This window comes from Rhinolophus sinicus, chromosome 2 (genome assembly GCF_057876585.1).
Source record: "Rhinolophus sinicus isolate RSI-liver-muscle chromosome 2, RSI-T2T, whole genome shotgun sequence".
In the NCBI taxonomy this organism is placed as follows: Eukaryota; Metazoa; Chordata; class Mammalia; order Chiroptera; family Rhinolophidae; genus Rhinolophus; species Rhinolophus sinicus.
In genome coordinates this window covers 106,813,456-106,839,622 of record NC_142502.1, presented here as the reverse complement: position 1 = coordinate 106,839,622, position 26,167 = coordinate 106,813,456, and the positions used below count along the sequence as shown (strand labels likewise).

General features: G+C 45.3%; 1 pseudogene across 1 annotated transcript in view; it reads right to left on the bottom strand.

Moving 5' to 3' along the window:
- Positions 1–2,849: 2,849 nt before the first annotated feature.
- Positions 2,850–26,167, bottom strand: part of LOC109439082 (HLA class II histocompatibility antigen, DQ beta 1 chain-like) — a 185,880-nt pseudogene continuing 162,562 nt past the window's right edge. Inside the window, exon 6 of the transcript XR_016020359.1 lies at positions 2,850–3,259. The product of XR_016020359.1 is annotated as an HLA class II histocompatibility antigen, DQ beta 1 chain-like (transcript). The remainder of the gene's footprint in view (positions 3,260–26,167) is intronic.

The window sequence follows — 26,167 nt, the reverse complement described above, 5'->3', positions numbered from 1 at the left end:
AGCAAATAAATATACTGAGGACTTGGAACTAAAACTGCAACAGCTAAACCTGTACTAGAAAGAGGCAAACTACAAGAATTGAGGCTGCATTTCAGGATCTTAACTCAACAAGAAATTAGTTTTAGTTACTACCTAACAGATTCCCATTAGGGTGAAAAAAAAGTTTCAAAAAGAAGTTAAGATTGCACAATGCCTGAAGTGTCCACCGCATCCAGTGTGCCCCACACCCACTGCCATGCCCACACAAAATGAAGAGTCTACTAAGTTATGTGACACACAGAATCCTGCCCTGTGTCACCTCACTGAGGTGACCATGTAGGATGGGGGACAGTTGTGACGGGCCAGCCGCCACAAGTCGATCGGTTCCCGAATGGGGGAGTGGGAATGAATAAAAGACACTCTCACATATGATGATGGCGATCGCGGACCCCAGTGATGCTGAAGTCACCTGAGTTTATTTTACTGCACCCATATAAGCAGTTTGAGTACGTGCAAGTATGTATTAACATAACAAATGTAAATTCTTTAACTTTCACATAGAGGATACAAAATTCACTGAAACTCTCACAAGTAATTATCTTATCAATTGCCCTGATAGGCATCAGCCTTCTGTGTCCGGGAACTGGCCGTTCCCACCACATACCTGAGCAGCTTACAAGCTTAAGCTCCCCCCAGGTGCAGGCAGAGACAATTGCCTCAGGGGGAGGAAACAGGTAGCATAAACCGAGCCATTCTGTAAAGCTTAGAGTCACCTGTAACCATGGCTCCCCACAGACAGTGTAGACCCTCCTCGGAAACAGAACCAAGATCCAGCCGGTTGTGTGACCAGCCTCACTCCCCTACCAGCCGGATCAGCAGGACACGCTCTGAACCTTTTCACCCTTTGCTGGTTATCGCCTTGTTGTGGTGATGCTATTATTTCCTTCTACACTGAAGGGCTGAATTTATCATTTCACCAGTTTGTAGGGCCATAAAAGCCACATCTAGGGCAGAAAAAGAAAATCGTATCATCAGAGATCTTGGCCTTGGAAGTCAATGTGATTCGGCATTTTCTCCCGTTAGAATGGGACAAGTGAAGCTTTGCTCATATCCGGACTATGTAAATTCTACTTAGAGGTTTGCGTCCTTTGAATGTTATTTCCCTATATTCTCTTTCTAAATTAATTATTTACTTTTTTATTTACAGTTGACATTCAATATTACTTTATATTAATTTCAGGTGTAGAGCATAGTGGTTAGACCGGCACTATATATAGTTGTTGAAACATTATTGACTATATTCTCTATGCTGTACTGAATTTTTTAACAGAAATAAGAAACAGAGAAAGGCAGAGAAAGAAAAACTTCACGTAACAGAGACTTGTATAATGGGTTATGATAGATATTATTATTGTTACCACTATTGTTATCTAACCAGCCTGGCTCTTTTTCCACTTTTGATTTGGAAATAAAAAAGTCTCCATCCATGACACAGAATGGGTTCAAACCCAAGCCTGGCCAATCAGAGTCCCACATTCCCATCTCTAAGGTGATTGGTTGAAAAATTGGTGTATCACTCAAGCTGGGCTTTCTCCAGATTGTTAAATTGGAGCTGACATCATGGTTTCTTGCTATTCAGCTGATGGAATGAAAATCTGAGGTGGCCATTTTTCTAGCCATGTGGAAAATGCTGACTCCCCTGGGAGAAAATAAGGGGAACAAACAGGGAAAAGCAGAGACACATACACAACACGAGCAGAAGAAAGAGAATACACACAAAGAAACAGACACAGAGAGAAGCAGAGAGACAAATAACACAAAGAGAGAATATACATAAAGAGAAAGACAATGGACAGACAGATGACAGAGAGCTAGAAAATGATAGGAAGGCACGTAGGCCAATACATGAGAAACCAAGAAGTGGCCAGACAGAGATTCTGAGAGAAAGACATGATAGATGAAAGATACATATGAGAGAGTCATAGAGAAAAGAAGGAGAGAGGAAAAATGCAGAGAAAAATACAGAGAAAGAGAGAAATTCATAAACAGATGTAGATGTAAGAAATTCAGGTACAGACAGAAGGACAGAAAAACCATCTAATAGATTAACATAAAACTAGAGGGTCATTCAGACAGAAAGAGATGGGAAAAAGAGATATGGAGAGAAAGGCAAAGAGATACAGAGAAGGAAGAGAAAGAAATACTCTGAGAGGAGGAAGTGAGCGCAGAGGGAGGAGAAAGGGCAGAGAGAGGAGGGAGGGAGCTAAGAGAGAGGAGGGATAAAGACCTCGTCTGAGTCCTGGGATCTAGGCTTTTCTCTGAAGCCAAATTTTCATCTGAGCTTTCCAATTGCATGAATCCAAAAATTAATTTTTCCCCTTAAGCTGGTAGTAGGATCATATACAACCAAAAAAGTACTTCCTAATAAAACCTCCACTAATTACATTCCGGTAGGTCAGATTCAATGAACAGTCACTGTCTTGTGTCCCAATGTACACAGTGCACTTGACAGGAGATATTTGTGCTGTCAGTTCTGTTCATTAGGCACAAGGTCCCATGACTGGCACAACATAATTCCACTTGTACAAATACGTAAAACTCACCAGACTGTAATGGGAGCCAGGAAACACTGCTGCACACAGTCCCAGCCTCAGTGCCCCACAGAGGATGGAAAATTGAATTTATTTCCTATCTCATTTCCCATTCTTGTGGCACCTAAATTAGACCAAGTATGGGGACCCATGATTTTCTAGTCTCCTTGTCTGGATATTACCTTCTTTGGGGCATCACTGAACTTGAGAATCTGACCTTTCCTTTGCTCAGTATTTCCCACAACCACCATCATCCTCACTCAGATTTAGAAACACAAGTGATTCACAAATCTATTTAATTTTCATAAAATATTATTGAAAGATGAGAGTCTGACATTTAATTCCTGGGCAGTCTTCAGAAAGAGAACAAAATCAGAAACGACTACGGAGAATACTCATGGTGCAAACAGCCCCAACTGGCAGCACAGAGCACAGCACCTCTAGCACCAGGGTGCAAATCAGTCACAGGCAGAAGTGCAGGACAGCCAAGAGCAAAAGGGGCCATGGCAGCTGCTCCTCAGTCATTGTGGGAGCAGGACCGCCATGTGTGACAGCTGGCAGAGGTGGCTTGCTCACAGGCCTGATAGAGGGGAGGCCGGGAACCATGTACCAGGGTGATGGCAGGACAACACCAAGGAAAAACGGTGACAGATCCCAGGAAGATGAATGTTTGGGTCAGTGCCCGAGCCCTGGAGGAGAGAGAAGAAAGAGTCGTAAGTCACACCAGCCCTGAGAAAACTCAGCCCCTGCCCTCCCTGGGGCCTGTCGGCAGCGTCAGGACATACACTCGCTCTTCATTAGCTCTCCTGGTGATGAGTAAAGACGGAACTCTGCTAAAGTGAGCACCAGACTTCAGCTTAAAGCGGCAGGTGGGGGCAGAAGAGCATAACTGAATGCTTTGGTGGAGCACAGGTCATGACTAACGGGAAGGGTAAGAACTGCCATTGTCTGTCACCTCACCTACCAGCAATTTCAGCAGCACTTTCTGCAATTTTGGACTCTGAGGGCATCATCCCCATAGAATGGCTGATGCCAAAGGTAGGATCTTACGGATACAATCTCTGAAGTTTCCTGCAGAGATTATGCAGAATGTTCCAGACTTCTCCCCTGCCCCCACTCATGTGAGAATGAATGTGGCATGAAGCAAGCACCACATAACAGAACACGCCAGTGTCCAGACAAACACACTTTACTCCTTCCTCCCCACCCCCCCGTTGTCGGCCCTACCACAAGAGGTCACCATTACTGGACTGGAGACTGGGATACACCTGGATGTGACAGGTCAGACAATAACCTTTTTACTGGATACTGGAGCCACTGTCCTTATTGCCTTCTCCGGGCCCCTTTCCTCCCAAACGTGCACTGTCCTGGGTGTGGTGGGAAAGCCCATCACTAAGAGCTTCTCTCCTCCTTTAGGCTGTCTCTGGGACTGTCACTGGACAGGGGGTCCTTCTTGGCACGGTGCCCGGGCTTGGTTCCCACATTGGTGGTTGAACACAGTGGAGTCCAGGCTAGGGTCCCACACCGGCTTTGGGGAGGAAAATGGAATCCTAGCCGCCACGTTCCTGGGGTTGGGCCTCCTCAGCGTGCTGTCCACGTTCTTGGCATCTCAGCAAAGAATTGAATGAGACACAGAGGTAAAGTGGTGAAAGAGAAGCTTATTAGAAGAGAATACACTCCAAAGAATTAGGAGCTGGCTGAGCACAAGAAAAAGTGGCTCAAGGCCGTTATTAGAAGAAAGAACACACTTTAAAGGGTTTGGAGTGAGCCGAACAAACGAAGCTGCTCAAAAGGCTCGAAGGCTCATTTGTAGAAGAAAAAGTACAGTCCAGAGTGTTTGGGGCAGGACCCTGAGCAACAAGGAGGATCAAAAGATTCAGGTGGTTGCTTGTGGGAGCCTGGGGGCTTTATCTTTTTTTTCTGGGATGGGCTGTTCCTCTCCAAGTGGGACCGCTTGATTGACACCTGTGATAGATAAGGGACCATTACCTCACCCTTTTAGATTGTGCGTGTCCCTTCCCGGAGCTCAGTCTGTTATAATATTAATGAACATCTGGGCCTATGTGTGATATTTCAGTGATGGTATAATGCGGCTAGGATGACATGGAGGTCATTCTACTGGGCAGGACCAGCCTAATTTGTTGTCTTTTTAGGGCAGATAAGGGAAGAATTTGGGAGGTTTCCAGGCGGTGCTCCCCGTAGATTGTGTTGGACGTGCAGGAAGGTAGAGACCCCATTACTTGTCTCTAACTGCCTGCTTTGTTTTCCCTGAGAGACGTGATCCCCATAAATCTCTGTGGGGAGTTAAGGGATGGGGGTCTCTTCTTCTGTATCTGCTTCAAGTTGAAAAGGGGGTAGAGCTGTCCCTACCTACTGGGGATTCACGAAACTTTCGCCCTATCTGTTATTAAGTAAAAAGGGGGGGGGCTCTTCTTCCTTGGTCAGGGTGCACTGGAAGCCTCGCTGGGACATAACTCGTACCCTGACAGCCCCTAGATGAGGAGAGACAGATGTTAGTTAATAAATTAGAGGCTCTGGCTTCAGGGATGGGACTCAAAGCCCATTTATCTCAATTTCAGGTGATGTTTTTTCACCCAGGGGTTAGGTCTGGACTGGCCTGGAAGACTGTTAAAACCCATTTGGTCTCTGGGATGGAGTTTATTTATCCAAGAGTTGGGTCTGGAATGGCTTAGGGGAATGTTGGGCTACAATAAGTACAGCTCACAGGCTTTTAAGGAGTTGTTTCAAGCAAGGGTGAGAGACATTCTGTGATTTAGGCCAGGAGCAATCTTTAGTTTAGGATTTAGAAACTGATTAGAAGAGTGATTAAGACCAGGGGCTAAGGAGCTAAGAAACGGGAAAAGGGACACTTAAAATTTCTATACTGAGGGAACTTAAAACTCCTATAGTGAGGGAGCGCTCCCATATCAAGACGGATATTATTTCATTCATTCCTTTCTTGTAGTCCCTGAAGGCCCAACTCCTCTCCTTGGGAGGGACCTTCTCCAATTATTTGGAATCAAAATAGTTTAGTCATAGGAGAAAGTCCTGTCCTAAGACCGCCCCTCCAAATGGTAGTTACACAAACTGAAGACCCTCTGAATACTCTCACCCCAACATGGAGGAGTCAAAGTGACCCCGTGTCTGGGACACTGGGATTCCTGGCCGGGCTGAGAACCCCAGTCCTCATTAGTCTTAGGGATCCCTCACAGTTTCCCCCAGAAGCAGTACCCTCTAAGGCCTGAGGCAAGGGCTGGGCTTCAGCCTCTAATTTCTAAGTTTCTTACTCTTGGGCTGCTTAAAACCATCAGTTCCCCTTGTAACACTCCGGTATTGGCGGACAGGAAAAGGACAGCCCTATAGACTAGGAATCCACCACCGCCCATCACAGAAAATGGCTGAGTCATTAACTAAAACACTGAAAACGCTGAGGCGCTCCAAGAGTAACAGGACTCATTAGCTGGAATCCAGATAGAGCCCTGGGCAGAAGTTGCTCTGGGTCATCTTGGTTCTCAGCAAAGAAAACGTGAGCCCATCATCAGAGACAGGTGGCAGCTGGAGGAGACGATAGCAGTTTTCTTCCAAAACACCATGACATAGCCTATATGAAGTGAATTTTAAAACAAAAACAACATAAACAAAGAGACTGAGGCTAAGGGCCAGATGAACACCTGTCACAGTGTCACCATGACGTGCCAGCCCTGGGACTCCGTGGTTTTGGGGACTTGGCTCAGGGATGTCTGAAATCCTACAAGCTGGTAGTACGACAGCCTGCAGAAAACAAGTATGAATTATGATACAAAGGAAGAATGTAGACAAAAGACACAAGAGTGATCAACTCAGAGCAGAATATTTACTTACTGAGCACAGAGGTTTGTATCATTTGACTCCCACCTGCCATTTTCCTGTCTCCTACCTGCCACTTACCCCAGCACAGCAAGCATATGCTTTCTAAAAGATGTTCAGGTTTCATGTTTATTTTATTTGAAAAATTATGATAATATTCCACTCATTTTATTAAACTTCCCATCCCCATCCTCGAGGAAAGTAACAGAAACAATAATCAAATAACGTGATTCCCACTGAGAGAAAGTAAGTAACGAGGAAAAAGAAGGACCACTCCCTCCATGAGCAGACAAGGGTGGGAAGAGAGCCATTTCCCATCATCCCTGGAAAAGGAAAGTTGGTCCAGAGCAGGACTGTAGGCCTGGGGTATTAGGGAGGGTGTGAGCGAGCAGGAGAGTGGACCCTTCCCCTACATCCTCCTATGAGCTACACGGGGAGGACAGACCCCTCAGCGGAGCGGCTGGAGTAAGAGAATCAGGGGTCCACAGACAGACCAAGTGGGAGCAGGAACAGCTCGTGTTCACTGTCCACACACGCAGCTCTGCAGCCATAGAAGTAAATGGTAACAGACTCGGGTCAACCACTAATCACTTAAACACGCTGAGCGTCCTGACAGCCTATCTCACACCCGACATTCAAAACATCACGACCTCCCTGTAGCTCAGTCCTAGGCCCCCCTGACTCAACTTCTTCTCTTGTCAGGACCTTGAGGACAGGACCTCAGGAAGCCCTGAGAACACGAGGGTCCTGGGCGCTGGACAAGAGCCTGATTAGAGACGGGCCGTAAAGAAGATCTGGACCCAGGAGAGGGGGTGCTGAAGGCAGACTCACGTGGGGGGTACAGCTTTTGGCTCTGCTCCTTTTTCCTAAAGGTTATTGAGATCCGCTTCCTCCTGCTCTGTCCTGTACGTACTTACAATTTGACATTGGACCCCTCCGTCCACGTACAAGGACACAGCATCCCAGGGAGGCCCTAGTGGTGCATTGAAGCGTCAGGACAGCTGGGTATCATCGTGCTCTAGGCAGAGCCAGTAAGTTCAGCTTCATTGTTTTGCATCCTTAGTTAAATGTACACTTATGTATTTTATTCATTTTGATGCTCTCGGTTCAAGCATGGGTGGCCAGAATTAATGCTGGGTATTATCAGGTGTAGGTCATTACTTAAAGCCTCTTCTCCGAGGAACAGAACACCTCACAGGATGTGTTGCTGTTGTAGGTGGTGAGCACACTTTTCATTCCAGGGTGGGGGAGCGATGGAGAAGGTGGTCAGATACAAGCTTCAAAGTCCATTCAGGTTGTGACTTACACACTGTGAGTCTGGAAAAGGATGTAATCTTGAGTACCCGAGGGCCATCACCTATGCAGACTAAGGAGTAAAGTGACATTGCGTGTAACATGGCCGTGTCGAGGACGCTGTGAGCACTGGGCACAGGTCAGGTGCCTGAGGTGACGACATGGCTAACAGGCCCTGCACAGGCTGTGCTCACTGCTGAGTAAGAGGCCGGATTCTGGTCTGTGCAGGGGAATCATCGGTCATTTTGCAACCAACTGAGATTCACTTGGTGGAATGGAAACAAAATCTCACCACTAGTTGCTCTTCCCTCCATTTCATCAAACTTCATTCGTGCTCTTTTATTATTATGATTATTTGTATCTATTGATCTATTTCCAGTTGTTTTGTTAGATTCTATATATGAGTAAAATCATATGGTATTTGTCTTTCCCTGTCTGACTTATTTCACATAACATAATACCCTCTAGGTCCATCCATGTTGTCACAAATGGCAAGATTTCAATAGATATAGATGTAGATGTAGATATAGATATAGATATAGATAGATACATCCATTCATCTACATTCATCTATTTAGGTTGTTTGCATATCTTAGCTAATATTAATAATGCTACAATGAACACAGGCATGCTTATAACTTTTCAATTTAGTGTTTTTGTTTTCTTGGGATAAATACCCAGAATTGGAATTGCTGGATCATAGGGCAGCTCTTTTTTTAATCTGAGGAATCTCCATGCTGTTTTCCATAGTGGCTGCACCAATTACAGCCCCACCAACAGAGGGAGCACCAGGGTTCCCTGTTCTCCACATGTTGTTTTATTGATAATGGCCATTCTGACAGGTGCAAGGTGATACCTCATTGTGGTTTTTATTTGCATTTCTCTGATGATTAGTGACATTGAGCATCTTTTCATATGTCTATTGGCCACCTGCATGTCCTCTTTGGTGTAATGTCTGTTCAGGCCCTCAGCCCATTTTGGATTGATTTTTTTTTATGTTAAGTTGTATGAGTTTCTTATATATTTTGAATACTAACCCCCATCTGATATATCATTTCTGAATATCTTCTCCCATTCAGCAGGTTGTCTTTCATTTTGTTGATGGTTTAGTAGGTTTACCTTAAAACAAAGAATAGGATCAGGAAACAATTAGGGGAAGGGAAAATGCTGGCACAGACAGTCACCTTCCTGGAGGTCCGTTCTGCAGGAGCAGATCGTCCCCTGATTAATATAAACCCTGGATGTGTGGACACCCAGGATCCCAGACTGGAAAACAGCCCCTGATCTTCCATCAGTGTCTGAGCAGTTTCTCCATTTACCCGCCCAGTCATTCATCTCTTAGGGACCATCTACACTCACCTGCCTGCCTACACGTTCATTTTTCCTGAGGACCTTGTTTGTTGACATTTTATAAGAAATGTGAAAAGGACACATTTTTGTAAGGGTGACCCTGATGACAACAGGATCTGAATTCCAGAAGCCCTGGTCCCTCAGATGGTCTTTCAGGGAAATTTGCAACCTTGCTGCCTAGAACCTCATGGAGAAGCAGAGGAAATATGGGCTGAGACCAAGCCTGTGAAGCCCTGAGGTGACCACAGGGGCTGGTGCTCCCTTGTGACACAGGTCACCCTGGATCCGGGGCTCCTGGGAAGTGGACACACTGATTCGCCAAGTCCCCAGCCTCCCGCCTCTGCCTCCTCCCCACAGTTTCTCAGTGTCCTGGCTGCCGAGCTTCTAGTCCCCAGGAGTCATCTCTCCCACCTTTAACCTCTCCTCTGGGTGACAAATGATCACAAGACCAACCAGTGGCCTCTCTCCAAGTTATTTGTCATCCTGGCTCCCTCCCATGATTTGTCACCTGCCTGGGTCACCATCCCTGGCCCCAGCAGTAACAAGGACAGATGCTACGGCCAATGAACCGTGTGGGATGAGACCTGACAGACTGGGGAACCCCGTATCCACCCCTCCATGCCCGGTATCTTCTCGCATGTCCCAGTTACAAGGGTTAGAGCAGCAGGAGCTTCAGGCCAGCCACGGTCCCCACAGTGATTGGGATGTGCTGGGACAGGGTCAGAGAAGAGAATGGCAAGAGCCTGACCCGGCCACAGGCACCCAGAACAGCACCTGCTACACTGGTTCTGAGAAGGGGCTTCCAGCCCTCGCCTCCCTTCCTACCTCATCTCAGGACCAGGGGCCTGAGCAGCCCTTATGCTGCACGTGGCATGTGTGTGTCTGCTCCCCTCCACGAGAGCTGCCCACCTGTGGAGAGTCCTGTCTGCTGCAGACCTGGTGGCCACAAGCTCTGTGTCCCGGGTCTGGGGCTCTTCAACTTGCAGCAGTTCAGAGTGATCTCTGCTGGGTAAAATGCCGGGGCCGCTTCCCATCAGGCCTTGCATGACAGGTCACATATGCTGACATGATACTTGAGAGGGTCAGAAGAGTCAGAAGGGATTTGGGAGATAAGTGTCTCCTATCACAGTCCCTTCAACAGACACATTCAACTAGAGAATGGACAGACTCGCTGGGTTTGAGGGAAGATAATGAGGAAAGTCAGCCAGAGCCACAGCCTGCAGGTGGGAAGAGGAGATTCTGTTTGAAACTGGTTTCTAGGATGACCCAGCTTCCCATTATTTCATTCCCTCTTTTTATCTCTAAAGATATCTTCTCTCTTCTTGAACCTATCCATTTGGTCTTAATTTCAGTTATCTATTTTTTCAATTTTAAAATTTCTCCTGGGTTCTGTTCTATGCTGAATTGTGTTCCCCCAAAAAGGATATGTTGCAAACAACCCCCTGTATCTCAGAGTGTGACCTTGTTTGGAAATTGGACCTTTGCAGATTTAACCAGTTAAGATGGGGTCATTAGGGTGGTGACCTCCATATAAGTGGTGTCTTTACAAAAACAGGAAATTTGGACACAGAGACAGACTTGCACAGAGGGAAGTTTATGTGACAAATAGGGAAAACAACACATGTAGATGGAGGCAGAGATTGGACTGGCAGAGGTCAGCTGCAAACCAAGGAATGCCAACCACTGCCAGCAGCCACCAGAAGCTAGGAGGAGGCGGGAAGGATTGTAGCCAGAATCTCTGAGGGGGCGTGGCCTTCCAACACCTTCATTTCAGGCCTCCAGCCTCCAGAACCGTGATCCAATAAACTCCTGCTGTTTCAAGCCATCTAGCTTGTTGTCCTTTGTTACAGCAGCCCTAGCAAACTAATACAGGTCCCTTTTAAAATCTGCTATGTCACCTTTTATAATTTCCAGTTCCCCACTCAAATTATTATGTGTCGGTGCTTTTATTATTATGTGTCAAATTATATGTCCAGCCTCCCTGCCTCTGCCTCCTCCCAGAAGTTTAATATCCTGTGACAAATTTTTATGTGTCAAATTATTATGTGCTGTTTATGTTCAAATGAACATGAAAAGCACATTTGTTTTACTGTATGTACCTATATTTACAAATTCTAAAGTTTGTGCCGTTCTGCCTTAGTTGAAATTTGTTACCTCTTATTCTGGGTCATGCTGTCTTGGTTGAATTTGCTTGTATGCTGGACCATTTTAAAAAATATTATGTGTAGACCTTTCCCGCTCCCCTGCCATCTTGGCGGCTGCTCTTGGTTGGTGACCGACCCACACCTAAGGCAGGAAGATGGTGGTTGCAAAGAAGACAAAACAGTCGCTGGAGTTGATCAACTCTAGGCTTCAATTTGTTATGAAAAGTGGAGAGTGCATGTGTTGGCACAGAATTAACCCCTGATCATTCACAGAATGTAAAAGAATTTCCAAGACTCTGCAAAAGTATCCAGAGAAAAGATTTATTGAAAGTTAAAAAGGGAGAGAAAGAGTTCTGTTTGGAACTGGCAGAAGTTTTGCCAGGGCAGTTGATGGAGACAGCTGCAGAGACAGACGGGTAAGAGAGAGATACTGACAAATGGAGTTGTGCCAGGGCAGAGTCTGATGGGGGACAGCTGCACTGATGAGAAGGACTGCTGGGGTTTTACATTTTTCTAAGCAGGATGTTGGGTGCTTGTCAGCTTGCAGAGGGGCTGCCATTACAATTGTCTTCTACTGGGAACTGTCCTATTCCCATCTATGATGGATTTCAGCTTACAGGGGGACACTGTTACAATTGGGAAACATTCTGTTCCCATCTGTTATGGGTGTTTGTTAGTGTGCAGGGGGTTGCTATTATGATTGGCAGGTGTACTGTTCCCACCTATGATGGATGTAAGGTGCTTGTCAGCTAGCCAGGGGAGTTAGAGCCAAGAGGTTAATGTTTAAGCTTGTTCCTGTTAGCGCACAAGCTCGCTCCTGTTAACTCTTTACTTGTTTCATCCGGTACGTGCCAGGGTACAAGCAGACTCTGAAAATGATTAGACAAGGAAAAGTGAAATGGGTCATCCTCGCCAACAGCTGCCCAGCCATGAGGAAATATGAAAAAGATCACGACGCCATGTTTGCCAGGACAGGTGGCCGTCACCACAGAGGCAACAATATTGAACTGGGCACAGAGTGTGGAGAACACAACAGAGCATGTGCACTGGCTACCACTGATCCAGGGGATTCTGATGTCATTAGTAGAAGCCAGGACAGAGTGGGGGAAAGTAACTCATGCAATTCTTTTCTTTAACAGAACTGGCCAGAGCTTGTTTAAAAAAATAAATAAATAGAAATAATAATAATAATAAATATTATGTGTAGGATTTATTTGCAGCCTAAAATGATGCTATGTTTTCCAGAGGGTTGTCCTAGGTTGTTTCTTGGTGCCTAAGGAGATTTTTGCCCTGATGCCCCAACAGAAATTTGAGGATTAAGTCATCCCATATCATCCAGAGATGGAGAACCCATAAGTGACTGTAAGTTCCTGAGAAGACTATTTATTTCAGATTCACTCACGTTTTTAGGAAGCAGCAATTCAGAGTCACTTCTTAATGTGGGGGTTAGTGTACCAGGGCCCCACCCTTGTTCGGTGCCAGATTTTCACCTCTTTTTCTGCTCAGTCCCTCAAGGACCCAAAAGCTCAGACAGAGCTCTTGCTGGTCTCCTCAGGTTTGGCAAATGCCCTCAGAGCAAAAGTGACTCCGGAGCTCTGGGCCCCCTGACCTCAGCTCCCCAGGCAGTGGTCCTGCCCTAGACCTTGGCTGGACCCCCTCACGGTGTTTGCATGTGGAGGGTTTCAAGGACATGAACTATATTTTATCAGAATTTCTCAGTTGTTCTCAGTGGGAGCCTGGGTCTCCTGAATCACCTCCTCCCTAACCAGCAGTCAGGAGACTAACTACTTTCTAGGTTGAGAGGGAGCACAGTGCTGGGAGCTCCAGTTCTGAGGGGAGGGAAGGAGAGTATTTGATCCTAATGGAGGGGGAGCAATGTCAGGGTGAGCGACAGCTCAGGGGTGGGGTCACAGGCCCAAGGGGGGTGCTGGGGACAGAGAGGAAGGGCAGGACAGTCTCCCTGGTACACTTGTTCCCACAGAACATCTCAGGACCAAAGTCCGTTACAGGAAGTGCTGCTCGTTTGTTGTCACTGACTTTTCCTCCCATCCCAATGGCCTCCCTCCAAAGCTACAGGGTCCTTTAAAAGTACATGAACAGAACTAGGGTCTCTCTGGGCAAGTTACACACCAGGAATGTGTCTGAAATCCTGCACACACCACGGTCACCTGCCAGGACCATAAGTCCCAGAGGAGGATTCAGGGGTCAGTCCTTTCCCCGCCCTCCCCTGAGTGAGGTGACAGAGGATTGTCTCCCTCCCTGAGGGCGATCATGGAGGGGTGGCTGCCCTAGTACCTGGGCAGCAGTGTCTCATTCCAGACCTCGGGGTGTTGAGTAGCAGGTGCACACACCCTTCAGTCAAGAAGTGGCTCAAGGTCTTTGCAAGACAAGTCTCTCCCCACTTGTGCGTGGCCTGTGTAGCCAACCTGCCTGTCACTTCCCAGGTTGTGGGTCCCTTCTCACAGAGGTGAAACCCTCATCATCCTAGGAGACTGAGTGTCCCCCTGAGGAAGCTCCCGTTGGGGCCATCACGCAGCAGAGCAACCTCTGCAAGGCTGGGACTCTGGACCAAGAGTCAGTCAAAACTGTCAGCTGAGAAATAATAACCACGAGGTGTTGTGTCACCAAAGAAGGATTCATTGGGGGGGGGGGGGGGAACAGGATTGCCACTCAGCGCATGCAGACATGGCAGCCACGAGCACACTCTGCCTGCGTGCCAAGTTGGAGGGTCCTTATGGGAGGGAAAGACAGTTAATGAGGGGAAGTTAGAACCTGGAGCTTTATTTGAACATAGAGTTCTTCCTTAGGGGTCTCGGGATGACTTAGAGCACAAGACCTTCCATGAGCCCTCGCTCCTCCCACAGACCCTCCCCACTGGTTACGTTTGCTTCAAGTTCCAGTTCATCTTTATCAGAACCCAGATTGAAAATGAAGCCCGAAGCAAAACGCCACACATTTGTCCAGGCTGTGAGGGGTCACTGTGTCCCCACACAACGTGGTGAAGACCCGCCCCTCCTCACAGGTGGGAGACCCCTGCTGGTACTTGTATGGAACCTGACGTCACTCACAGGCCTTGCATCGATGGTTCAAGCTCTGCCTGTACCCCCAACACCATGGGAATGTTCTGTTATGGTTTTCATGAAATCCTTCTGCTCCCAATAGTTGGATTCCATCTTCTCCAGCCACATAGCCCGCGGCATCACACTTTGACTCTCTTTGTGGCTGTTGAAGCACAGGACCCACCCGCGTGTGTCCCCCAAGGTGATAGGGGTGAAGCGTGGCTTGCTGACTCTAAGGGATCAAGGGGGCGTCTAAACACACCAGGGAGTGAGAGCCTGGGCTGAAAGGGTCCTCAGGGGAAGGCAGGAGGGGCTGTCACACTGCCGCCCCCTCCTGGCTCTGTCCTGAGCTGAGCTTAGCTGCTCCCAGGTCCCTCCTGCACCTGTGCCCGGGAGCTGCTCCCCTGGGACCGTTACTGATTTGTGTGGAGGGGAAAGGTGAGAGGAGAGATGGAGAAGCCAGGACAGGGATGGGGTGGGTGGAGGGAACAGTGTGAGGTGAACGGAGGGGTGGGGTCTCCATTAGGGTCGCGATCCCCACAGCCGCAGCAGGAGGAAGGTTAGGAGCCACTGGAACCAGCTTCTCCCCACATCTCAGTGTCTGCAGAGAACTCTGAATCCCCACCCACTGCTGTAAACACAAACCTCTACTAACTTTGATGGACTTTTCCAGAACCCTAAGATCTAATTCTAACAATGCATCTGTACCATCAGTCCCCAGGCAGAACAAGCTGGAGGAGGTCGGGAAGAGGAAAATGAAAGCCTGGGAGACGACGTGGGAGACAGGCACCCCTGAGGGCGGGGCTCTGCTTAGACCCGCCTCCCTGGGCTGGAGATGCTCAAGCCCAAATGTGGCCGTGTAGCTGTGTCTCCAGCCTCCTCGTTACCTACAGGGCAGTCGTGGGCCCGTTCTGCATTGGAGACTCGATCCTGGGGCATCTGAGTGAACCACCAAGGTCATCCGGCTGCCTCAGGCGTAGGTAATCCTTCTTGTTCTCCCTACATCATAGAGTGAGATCTTCTCCAAGGGAGGGCAATTTATTTTTGTGGATGGGTCTGAGATAATAGAGAATATATGTTGGTCTCTAGAAGTCCCTGGTTTCTGGCACAGAGCTCCTGAAACCCCTGTAATTTCCTAAGTGTTAGGAACACTAGGAGCACCTCTTGTTCTAATATTTGTCTTTGATCTCGTCCCTAACACAGGACTCCTAAACCTTTGCAAATTCCTAACTGATAAGAGCCCTGAGAAGCATCTTTTGTTCCATTGAGGGGGCTCTGCGTGGGCCCCTGGATGGGATCTGATCACCAGAAAGAAACTTGGAGTTTTCATCAGCCCCCTATACCCCCTACTTCTCCAGAGAGGGGAGAGGGGCTGAAATGGAGTTATAATTGATCACCCCTATGTGAGGAGGCCTCCATAAAATCCCAATAGTACAGGGTTCCGGGAGCTTCCAGCTGGGTGAACCCATCCACTCCGGGGGGGTGAACTCCATGGACAGAAGCTCCTGTGCTCAGGACCCTCCCAGACCTCACGCTCTGTATTTCTTCTCCTGGCTGTTCATCTGTATCCTTTATCATAACCTTTAATACACAAGTAAATATACGTAAACGTTTCCCTGAGTTCTGTGAGCTGCTATAGCAAATTTATTAAACCTGAGGAAAGGACCATTAGAAGCTCTGATGTATAGCTGGTTTGTCAGAAGTGATAACGTGGGCTTTGGACTGGCATCTGAAGGGGGGGCATCTGTGGGATGAACCCTTAATCCCTGGGATCTGACACCAGGTAGACAGTGTTAGAACTGAGTTAAATTGTGGGCCATCCAGTTGGTGAAACAGAGAATTGCTTATTGTAGGGAAACCTCCCCACATTTGGTGACCAGAAGAGTCAGAAGCAAAGTGTCTGTAGAAGTAAATGAGACACACAGGAAAGAACGACAGGGTAGAACTGGGTTTTCCCAACACAGGAGGAGAACTATGAGTTTATCCTTTACAACGGGACAAGGTAAGTAGGGGAAGGAGAAGGAGAGCCAGGGGAGGGGGACAGAAATGTGTGGAAAGGTGTGGGGAAGGGCAGGTGACCAGGGGCTCAGGGGGGAGGTGGGATGGCTCACTCTCTTAGCCCAAGCACCCACCAGGCTGTCCCCCCTTTTCTCCTCCGTCTCCATTATCAGTCTTTTCAGTCTCCATGCTCACCAGCCCTGGGCTCAGTCAGTCACAGGGCCCCAGAGAGGAGGAGAAGGAGGGTTGGGGACCCCGTGGTCTGGCCGTTCGGGTGCCTTGGAATCTGGGGTGAACGTGGTGCCTGCCCCCTGTTGTGACTGTTGTAAATGTATATATTGGGTAACCCTGATTGATTGGCTTTCCTACAGCCTCAGAGCCTATTGAAAAGTAGACATGACGCTGTGTCCTCTGTCCCTTGGTAGAACAGCCATAAACACCTGGCACAGGTGTGAGAACTGAGAGGAAGTCCAGCACTAAGCCCTCTGCTGAGCTGGACTTCCCTACCCAGCGACTGTGCTCAGCGAGAGCAGGAGATTCTCACACCCAAACCTGGAGATTGTTTCGGTGTTGTTGTTTTATTACTGCCATCCTAGGCCTTCTGCCTGAGTCCCACCTCTTCCCCCAGGCTTTCACAGAAGAAACGTCACCATGGGAACTTGCTCTGTCTGGTGCATTCAGATACCACTTGTTCACAGCACGTGGAACACTACGTATTGTAACATCCTCAGTCATTTCTGTCAGCTCCTTATCACCACCCTGGGCCATGCTCGTTTGCCTTGACTTTCTTCAACATGAAGCAAAGGAACTTTCTGTGGTACAGTATGTGAGAAGTAAGGAGTAGTCTTTACTCCATTGTTGTTAAAACTTTAGTCCTGGTTTGTCTCTCAGTTGCAATCAGTCTGGTCACTTCAGAGCAACTCTACAAGCAGCACATGGAGTCATAAGCTGATCCACCATGACATTCTTTTGTTCCCACAGGGAGCGTACAGACTAGGTGACCTTGGAGCCATTTTGGTTTTCACAATTAGAAGCCACTAGTGCACTAACCACAGTGTTTTAAATGAAAAAAAAAAAAAAAGTCTGACAACATCAAGTGTTGGCAAGGATGTAAAGCAACTGAGTCCTGCTGTTGAAAGAGTAATTGGTCCAATAGATTTGGAAAATGGTTTGTCCTTGTATACCAAAGATAAAGATTCACCCTCTGTATACTTGTGGATTCCACTTTTAGGGTTTACCAACAACAAGAAAATACATGTACCATAGATTGTTCAAAGCAGTTTTATTTATAATAGTCAAAAGCTGGAAACAACTCAAAAATTCATCAGTAGTAAAGTGGATAAATTGAGTAATGTTCATACAATGGAATATTACACAGTAACAAAATGAAACACCGCTACCCACAATTACATGGATGAATCTCACAAACAATATTGTTACACAAAAGAACAGATACTGTATGGTTCCATCTACATACACTTTTAAATAGGAAAAAATAATCTAGGTGCTAGAACTAAGGTTAGCGGTTACCTTTGGAAAGGAAGAGGAGATGTGAAAATTAATCAGAGACCTCAACCAAGGTTGGAGCCTGGAGGGCCTGTAGGGGGCGCTCTCACCCCCACCCCCACCCCCACTGTAAGGTGCCCCCAACAGGAAGAAACTGCCTGATATCTCCAATAGGAAAATGTCTTATAATCTACTACCCACCAGGAGGAAGAAAGCTTTTCTCCTCCCCTGGCAATTGTCCGGCCAATGAGACACTATCACAACCCAGCCAATGAAAAGCCACTACACTTTGAACTCCCAGTTTCCTCCAGTGGATTTTTTTTCGTTCTATTGAGGGGACTCTGTGTGGGCCCCTCTCAACTTCCCCTTCCTCTATAAATGTTCCTTTCCTTTGTTCTTCAGACTTGCCTATGGTTTTGCCATAGCTCATATATCCCAAATTGCAATTCTCTGCTATTCCTCCGTAAACTCATCTTTACTAGTAAAACGACTAACTTTAATTTCTCAGGTCCACAGAGTCAATGATTGTGGATGTGTGAGAGGGTCTGGTCTTCTGTTCTATTTCACCTGTGTAGCTGTAACAGGGGTATCTAATTTTGTGAAAACACATTAAACTGTTCACTGATGATACGTATGTTTTATATTTGATTTAGAAAAATAAATCTTTGAGCAGATTTGGCATAAACTCATTTTTATAAATAAATAAATGAATAAATAAATAAGAAATTCAAATCATTATCCTACTTCTTTGTCAGAAATTTATTTGAGGGGATCCAAACTATTGATGGGAAAACACATCGCTTTCTAACAGAATTCCAACTAATTAATTCAGAAGGAATAATAGAAACATCGTCCTTTGTAGCCCTGATGAAATAATGACTACAGGCAATGACCATCAATGGATACTCTGACAATTAGATGAAAAATTGATGGGGGGACTTTATAGTGGTTGGATAGCAGGTGGTCACCACCCGACCCCTAATCAATGTTAACATCTCTAATGTGAAGCCACCAGACTTCATGCTCCTCCTGATGGACATAACGGGGTGGACACAGGGCCACCTAAGAAGTGATATTGTCGCTAAAGAAAATTTTAAGGATAAAAACTTTGCTTTCTATTTCTTTTACCCCCACATATTGCCAAACACAGAGCAGAGAAACTGTTCCCTTAGAGCTTATGGAGTAATTAAAATTTAATCGTTTCCTCCTTTTGAATGTTTCGCTCTCTGAACAGTGACTTCATTTTCATATCTTATCTTTGATGAGTCTTGTGTCAATTTGTCTGGGCTGCAGCAACGAGTTATTTGATCAAACACTGGTCTAGGTATTGCTGTGAAGGTTTCTGTACATGTGGCTCACACCTGAAATCGTTTGACTTTATTTTTTAAATTACTTTCTAAAGATTTTTATTAAAAAATTATAGCTAATATACAAGATTATATCAGTTTCAGGTGTACACCATAGTTGCTCAACATTTATATACCTAAAGAATGATCACCATAAGTCTAGCAACCAACTGACACCATACTGCACTATCACAATGTTATTGTCTATATTCATCGTACTGTACATTACACCCCCAGGACTTATTTGTTTTATACCTAAAAATTTGAACCTCTTATTCTTCCTTACCTTCCCCCCTTTTTAATATTTTCAATTACAGTTGACATTCATGTTATTTTGTATTAATTTCAGGTGTACAGCATATGGTTAGACATTTGTATAATTGATGAAGTGATCCCCTGACTAGTCTGGTACCCACCTGGCACTATACATAGTTATTACCATATTATTGACTATATTCCCTATGCTTTACTTTACATCCCCAGATTATTTTTTAACTACCAATTTCTACTTCTTAATCCCGTCACATTTTTTACCCTGTTCCCTCTCCCATCTATCACCCTGATAAATCGAGTACCCATTTGACACTAAACATAGTTATTACAACATTGACTGTATTCCTTGTTTATTATTGACTACTTTGTAACAACTAATTTGTACTTCTTAATCCCTTTACATTTTTCACCTACCCCCTCAACAACTCTCCCATCTGACAGTCATCAAAATATTCTTTATATCTATGAGTGTGTTTTTGTTTTGTTTGTTTGTTTCTTTATTCTGTTCTTTAGATTCCACATATAAGTGAAATCACATTGCATCTGTCTTTCTCTGTCTGACATACTCCACTTGGCACAATATCATCCAGATCCATTCATGCCACCACAGATGGCAAGAACCCATTCCAAACCACAGCCAAGCAATATTCCTTTGTACATATGTACAACATACTCATAATCCATTCAGCCATTGATGGACACCCAGGCTGCCTCCACATCTTGGCCATTGTAAATGATGCTTCAATGAACATATGGATGTACACGTCTCCTGGTAGTAGCATTTTGTGTGTTTTTTTGTGTTTTTTTTCAGATAAATAACCACAAGTGGGATTGCTGGGTTCTTCTTTGTCTCTTGTTGTAAAGTCCGTTTTGTCTGGTATAAGTATTGCTACCCAAGCTTTTTCATTTTTTCTTACATGAAATAACTTTTTCCATCCCTTTGCTTTCAGTCTGTGTGTGTCTTTCAATCTGAAGTGAGTCTATTGTAGGCAGCATATGTAAGGGTTTACTTTTCTTATCCATTCAGCCACCCTATCTTTTGATTGGAGCATTTAATCCATTTACATTGAAAGCATTTGTTGTTAGATATGTAGTTATTGTCATTTTATTATTCATATTTGCCATTTGTATGTGTGTGTGTGTGTGCTTGTGTTAAAGAAGTCCCTCTGGGGCAGATGGGTTAGAGCGCGATCTCTGGGCAATGGGGCTGCTGGTTTGATTCCCACATGGACCATGGAGCTGCGCCCTCTGCAACTAGAATGAAGTCAATGAGCTGCCGCTCAGCTTCCGGGTAGCCAGAGGGCTCAGTTGGTTGGAGCACGTCCTCTTAACCACAAAGTTGCTGGTTCCACTCCCGCAAGGGATGGTTAGGTGCACCCATTGCAACTAACAATGGCAACTGGACCTGGAGCTGAGCTGCACCTTCCACAACTAAGATTGAAAGGACAGCAACTTGACTTGGAACAGCAACTTGACTTGACACTGTTCCCCAATAAAGTCCTGTGCCCCTACCCCAATTAAAAAAAAAAAAAGTCCCTCTAACATTCTTTGTAATACTGGTTTGGTGGTAATGAACGTTTTTAGCTTTTTCTTGTCTGGAAACCTTTTTATCTGTCTTTTGATTTCAAATAATAGCTTTGCTGGGTAGAGTAACCTTGGTTGTAGATCCATGCTTTTCATCACTGTGAATATTTCCTGCCAATCCCTTCTGGCCTGCAAAGTTTCTGTTGAGAAGTCAGCTGAAAATCTTATGGGCGCTCCCTTATAAGTTACTAGCTGCCTTTCTCTTGCTGCTTTTAGGGTTCTCTCTTTGTCTTTAACCTTTGTCATTTTAGTTATAATGTATCTTGGTGTGGGCCTGTTTGGGTTTATCCTGTTTGAGACTCTCCACACTTCCTGGACTTGTATGTCTGTTTCCTTTGCCAGATTAGGAAAGTTTTCAGTCATTATTGCTTTAAATGTGTTTCAATCTTTTGCTTTCTCTCTTCTCCTTCTCATACCCCTATGATGCAAATGTTGGTGTGCTTGATGTTGTCCCAGAGGTCTCTTACACTATCCTCATTATTTTTATTCTTTTTTCCTTTTGCTGTTCCAATTGGGTGCTTTCTGCTACCTTGTCTTCCAAATCGCTGATCTGATCCTCTGCTTCATCTAATCTGCTGACATGTTCTCATTCTAGCGTGTTCTTCATTTCAGTTATTTTATTCTTCACTTCTGACTGGTTCTTTTCTTATGGTTTTTATGTCTTTGAAAATGTGTGCTATCTCTTTGTTGAAGTTCTCATTAAGTTCCTTGAACATCCTTATTCAGTGTTTTGAACTCTGTTTCTGGTAGGTTGCTTGCCTCCATTTCATTTTGTTTTTTCTGGAGTTTTCTCCTGTTCTTTCATTTTGGACATATTTCTTTGTTTCCTCATTTTGGCTGCCTCTCTGTGTTTATTTATATGTATTAGGTAGATTTACCATGCCTTCAAGTCTGGCCAGGTGGCCTTATGTAGTACGTGCCCTGTGGGGCTCAGTAGCACACTCTCCCTGGTCACCAGAGCAGGATGCTCCCAGAGTGTCCCTTGTGTGTGTTGTCTGTGCCCTCCTATAATAGTTGAGCCTTGATTGCTGTTGGCATTTCAGTGGGTGGTATTGACCCTCAGGCTGACTGGCTGTGGGGTTTGGCCATGTTCACAGCTTATGGGCTACTGTGCTGGGGGCTTACCCCATGGAGCAAGATTCATCCTAATGGGCTCTGGTGCCTGTTGAGATTGCCCTTTGTGTGTGCCACTTGTGGGGCTAATTGGATAGTGCTCTGCTATGGTCTGAAGACAACCTCCAAGCTGTTGGTTCTGGGGCCTTTTGGGAGGGGATCTGGTGCAGGCCCAGGATAGCCACCGCCTGTGACAAGCTGGGGAGTACCTGGTAGGTGCTACAAAGTGATCTATGGGTAGTTGCTGCCTGTGTTCTACCTGTAGTTGCATGGGAGAGCCCACATTGTGAACTGAAGATGGCTGCCACCAGTACTGGGTCTGGGATAGCTCTGCAAAAAGCCAGGACACCTGCTAGCTGTCAGCTCCCATAGGACTCAACTCCTGATAAAGCCTGTTGTGGTATGGAGTTGTGTGTAACGGGTTCTCAGTGAGTCACCTGGTTGGAGCAAATGGAACTCACCAGACCAATTCAGATTCAGATTTTGGCCATGGGCATGGGGGAGGGTCTCAACATAGGAAAGATGGCACCTGCCTGCTGGCTGCATAGGAGTAAGACCCCACATGAGGAAAATGGCAACTATCTTCCAGCCCTCGCCTGAAGCCTCACATCTCAGTTTGTCCCCTGTATGTCTTCAACACCCCCTGAGTCACTGTCCCTCCACCAGAGTCCAGGGTGAATGCCTACAAGTGAGTCTGTCTGGTCCCTTTAAAAGGACACCTGGGTTTCCCACCACCTTCCATCCCATCGGAATGGTGAGAATCCTCACTGTCTTTTACAGCCTGATGTTGTGGGAACTACTCTTCCCAGCACCAGTACTCTGGGCTGCGGAGTCTGGTGTGGGATTGGGGTCCCTTGCTCCTCTGTGGGGAACCTCTGTGGCCAAGATATTCTTACCATTTTGTATCTGCCACATGGAGGTTTGGGGCAGCCCGTTTCATGTCTCCACTCCTCCTACCATTCTTGATGTGGCTTCTTTATATCCTTAGTTATAAAAAATTTTGTTCAGCTAGACTTCAAATGGTTTTCCAGGTTGATTATTATATAATTCAGTTGTTATTTTGATGTGTTCATGGGATGAGGCAAGAACAGTATTTATCTACTCCACCACCTTGGATTGTTGCATGACATTTATTTTTATTTCATCAAGGAAGCTGTATTTGTGAAGGTGGCATCTTTCACATTTGACTTTAAATAAATGAGAGTACCCTTGATAATGTGGGTGGGCCTATTTTAGTCAGTTAATGTCTTAAGAGTAAAAACTGAGGTTTCCCAGAGAAGAAGATATTCATATATATACCCTATTGTTTGGAGCTTGGCAGAAACCCCAATAGGTGAATCACAGTGCACATTCTTAGGATTTTGGAGCAAAGTCCTGCCATCAACTGTGGATAACTAGTCTCCCATCTGAGCTGTTCATCATGAACTGGGCATTGTCTAACCCACCAAGTGTTAAAGTTGGGTGCATACAACAGCAATCTACCATCAAATTTAAATGGTATGTATAAAATAGGGTTCATCAAGGCTCTGAAGACCCCAGTAAGTTACATGAGGAATTGGCTCAAGTGCCCATTGCCCAGACTCCTATTACATTGCCTACTTTCTCCCAACCTGGACCTATGGCTTCATGGTGCAGTTCCCTACAATTGCTGACTGAGGGAGAAAAAAACTCGGGCTTGGTTTACAGATAATTCTGCATAATATGGAGTCACCTCATAAATGAATAACTGAAGCACTACAGCTCTTTTTTGGGACATCCCTGAAGGACGGTTGTGAAGGAAAATATTCTCAGTGGGCAGAACTTTGAGTAGTGCAGGTGGTTGTTCATTTTGCTTGGAAGGAGAAATGACCAGATGTGTGACTCTGTATTGATTCATGGGTGTGGTCAATGATTTGATTGGACGGACTTGAAAGGAACATGACTGGAAAATTGTTAGCAAGGAGATCTGAAGAAGAGATATGTGGTAAGAACTCACTTAATGGGCAAAAAAGTAAAGATATTTGTGTCCCATGTGAGTGCTCATCAGAGGGTGACCTCAGAAGGGGAAAATATTAATAAACTGGATATGATGACTCATTCTATGGGTAGTTGTCAGCAGCCTCTTGGCTTAATGGGTTCATAAACAAGGTGGCCATGGAGGCACGAGTGAAGATTATACATGGGCTCAGCAGCAGTCTTCTGCTCACCAACCTCAACTTGGCTACAACCACTGCTGAGTGCCCAATCTGCCAGCAGCAGAGACCAACATGAATCCCACATTGGCACCATTCCCTGGCATAATCAGTCAGCTACCAGATGGTTGGTTGATTACATTGGACTGCTTCCAACATGGAAGGAGCAGTGTTTTGCCCTTACTGGAATACACACTTTCTCTGTGTATGGATTTGCCTTTGCTGCATAGAATGCTTCTGCCAAAACAACATCTACGAACTACAGAATGCCATAACTAGTGTCACGGTGCTCCATACAGCAGTATTCCAGATCAAGCAACTCATCACAGCAAATAAAGTGACAGGGGCGCATGCTCATGGAATCCACTGGTCTTACCATGGTCTCCACTGTTCAGAAACAGCTGGATTGATATAATGGTGGAATGGCCTTTTGAAGACCCAGTTACAGTACCAGCCAGGTGGCAACACCTTGCAGGTTTGGGGCAATGTTTTCCAGGGACAATATATGCTCTGAATCAGAGTCCAATGTATGCTGCTGTTTTTCTCATAGTCAGGATTCACAGGTTCAGGAATCAAGGGTGTGGAAATGAAAATGGCACCAATCACTATTCAGGGATCCACTAGAATAATTTTAACTGCCTATCCTCATGACCTTATCCTATACCGGTTTAGAGGTTCAGTTCCAGATAAATATTTCCATTATAAGACACAGCAAGGATTCTATTGAACTGGAAGTTCAGTCTATCACCCAGCTACTTTTGGTTCCTCATGTCTCTGATTCAACACTCAAAGATAGGCATTACTATACTGACTGGGGTGATTGATCATGATTACCAAGAGTTATTGGGCTGCTACTAATGATGTTAAGGAAGAGTATGCCTAAAATAGAGGAGATCCCTTAGGGCGTCTCTCAGTGCTATCATGCCCTGTAATTAAAGTCAATGGAAAACTGCAGTAATCAATTCAGGCAGGACTGTGTCCAGATCTTTTAGGGATAAAGACTTGGATGGATAGATAGATGACAGATGGATGTAGATATAGATATAGACAATAGAGATAGATGATAGATGATAGATAGATAGATAGATAGATAGATAGATAGATAGATAGATAGATATCCCATTGATTCTTCTTTTCTGTTTGTAATCTTGACTGATACACTGATATATCTGAGCCTCAAGTTCACCTATGCATCAAGTTCTGAACTATTATATTGGTATTCAAAACGAAAGATCTTGCCCAGAACATCAGTAAACTGGTAGACTAGGAAGCTCCACAAAAGCATTTGAAAAAACTGCTAGACACTGACAAAATAACTGTGTACAAGCTTTGGAAACCACTCAACAGAGAAATACAATAGAACATCTATGGCCCCATGAAGAAGTTGAGATGAGACTCTCTGGTAAATTAAGACATTTAAAAACTACTGCGCATTTGAGGGCATAGGGGAAAAAAGCGTACGCACAGTCTCAGTCAGCATGCTTGTTCAGAAAAGACTTGAGAAAATCTTTTAAGCCTTCACCTTGGGTTGAGCTCAAGTTTTACAGCACATCCTAATAAATAGTGAAGGTCTTCCCTGATAGTCGACATGACTGGGAGAGATGATGGTTTTTTTAATACCTATTAATAATTTTCAACAAAAGATCACAAGGCATACAAAGGAACAAGAAAATATTGTCCATTCAAAGGGACAAAATAAATCTGCAGAAACCATCCCTATAGAAACACAGCCTTCAGTCTTACTGATCAAAGACTTTAAAACAACTTTCTTAAATATACTCAGAGTTAAAGCAAAATGTGGACAAAGAAATGAAAGAAATCAGTATAATAACATAACATATAAACAGAGAATGTTAACAGAGAAAGAAATTATATTGAAAAAATTCCAGAGCTGTAGTTATGATCAATGAATTG